Source organism: Octopus sinensis, linkage group LG29 (genome assembly GCF_006345805.1).
Source record: "Octopus sinensis linkage group LG29, ASM634580v1, whole genome shotgun sequence".
Classification (NCBI taxonomy): domain Eukaryota; kingdom Metazoa; phylum Mollusca; class Cephalopoda; order Octopoda; family Octopodidae; genus Octopus; species Octopus sinensis.
In genome coordinates, this window is record NC_043025.1 from 11065806 (window position 1) to 11068305 (window position 2500).

The 2500-nt window shown below is 36.5% G+C and overlaps 1 protein-coding gene across 3 annotated transcripts in view; it reads left to right on the forward strand.

The window, feature by feature from the left end:
- LOC115226072 (NFATC2-interacting protein-like) overlaps positions 1-2500 on the forward strand; it is a 59132-nt gene that overhangs the window by 741 nt on the left and 55891 nt on the right. The window lies entirely within an intron of this gene.

The following is a 2500-nucleotide window of genomic DNA, read 5'->3' on the forward strand; positions in this document are numbered from 1 at the left end:
TTAAAACAAATTATTGGTACTACAAGCGAATAGTGGTCCCGGTGCGCGCACTCGCATATCCGCGCTAGCTAGTCGTGACTAGTCGATCCTTACTTTGTGTTTTGGCGATGTTTCGCTTGTCGTAGCACACGTTTCCGTCGATTTCCGTAAAAAATGTAAACACAGAATCGGCCATACATACACACACATACACACACACATACATAGATACATACACACACACACACACATACATGCATACACACATACACCGAGTAAAAAATTTCGGTTATCTCTTTCTTTCACACATTACTCTGTCTCTTCACACACACTAACAGAAGCACTTCACTTACACAACATACTGTCTGTCTCCCACACCCCATCAAACAGACACACACACACACACACACATGTACATCAATGCTTCGGTAACTTCAAAAGAACTTCCCTCGTCATACAATCGCTTTCTCTTAGTCTCTTTCGCTCTCATTACTTCAAAATGTTCCCGCAAGCCCATATGTGAAAAAAGAAATTTTTTACGGAAATCGACGGAAAGGTCTACTAGAGACGAAAGATTGCCCATGCATGGTAACTTCAAAAGAACTTCCCTCGTCATACAATCGCTTCCTCTTAGTCTCTTTCGCTCTTATTACTTCAAAACTTCCCGCAAGCCCAAATGTAAAAAAAAAAAAAAGTTTTTTACGGAAATCGACGGAAAGGTCTACTAGAGACGAAAGATCGCCCGGGAAGGTTTGAAAACACGAATGGTTGCAAACCTTGGCCTTTTTATCGGCGCTTTGGGCCATGTTTGAGTCTTTTGTTGTGATTCTGTTTCCTCTTCGTAGCACTGGACAGACTTCGTCTGGGTACTACTAGCGAACAGTGGTCCCAGTGCGTGCACTCGCATATCCGCGCTAGCTAGTCGTGACTAGTCGATCCTTACTTTGTGTTTTTGTGTGTTTACTTTGTTTAAAAAAAATTTTTGGTACTACTAGCGAACAGTGGTCCCAGTGCGCGCACTCGCGCATCCACGCTAGCTAGTTGTAAGTAGTCGATCCTACAACAACTTTTTAACCCTAACCCTAAACCTAATTTTTTAACCCTAACCCTAAACCTAATTTTTTTACCTTAATCCTAAACCTAATTTTTTAACCCTAATCCTAAACCTAATTTTTTAACCCTATCCCTAAACCTAATTTTTTAACCCTATCCCTAAACCTAATTTTTTAACCCCAACACTAACCCTAAACCAAATTTTTTAACCCTATCCCTAAACCTAATTTTTTAACCCTAATCCTAAACCTAATTTTTTAACCCTAATCCTAAACCTAATTTTTTATCCCTATCCCTAAACCTAATTTTTTAACCCTAATCCTAAACCTAATTTTTTTACCCTATCCCTAAACCCAATTTTTTAACCCTAATCCTAAAGTAAGGGTGGGTGTTACTGTAGATTGTAGCCCCAGGAGAACATCGTCTCCAGCTGGCTTTAGGAACATTTTCTGTGCCCTTATGGTATTTTTTGACCCTATCCCTAAACCTAATTTTTTGACCCCATCCCTAAACCTAATTTTTTTACCCTATCCCTAAACCTAATTTTTTTACCCTATCCCTAAACCTAATTTTTTTACCCTATCCCTAAACCTAATTTTTTAACCCTAACCCTAATCCTAAACCTAATTTTTTAACCCTAACCCTAAACCTAATTTTTTAACCCTAACTCTAATCCTAAACCTAATTTTTTAACCCTAACCCTAATCCTAAACCTAATTTTTTAACCCTAACCCTAATCCTAAACCTAATTTTTTAACCCTAACCCTAATCCTAAACCTAATTTTTTAACCGTAACCCTAATCCTAAACCTAATTTTTTAACCCTAACCCTAATCCTAAACCTAATTTTTTAACCCTAACCCTAATCCTAAACCTAATTTTTTAACCCTAACCCTAATCCTAAACCTAATTTTTTAACCCTAACCCTAATCCTAAACCTAATTTTTTAACCCTAACCCTAATCCTAAACCTAATTTTTTAACCCTAACCCTAATCCTAAACCTAATTTTTTAATCCTAAACCTAATTTTTTAACCCTAAACCTAATTTTTTAACCGTAACCCTAATCCTAAACCTAATTTTTTAACCCTAACCCTAATCCTAAACCTAATTTTTTAACCCTAACCCTAACCCTAAACCTAATTTTTTAACCCTAACCCTAATCCTAATCCTAAACCTAATTTTTTAACCCTAACCCTAATCCTAATTTTTTAACCCTAACCCTAATCCTAAACCTAATTTTTTAACCCTAACCCTAATCCTAAACCTAATTTTTTAACCCTAACCCTAATCCTAAACCTAATTTTTAAACCCTAACCCTAATCCTAAACCTAATTTTTTAACCCTAACCCTAACCTAATTTTTTAACCCTAACCCTAATCCTAAACCTAATTTTTAACCCTAACCCTAATCCTAAACCTAATTTTTAACCCTAACCCTAATCCTAAACCTAATTTTTTAACCCTAACC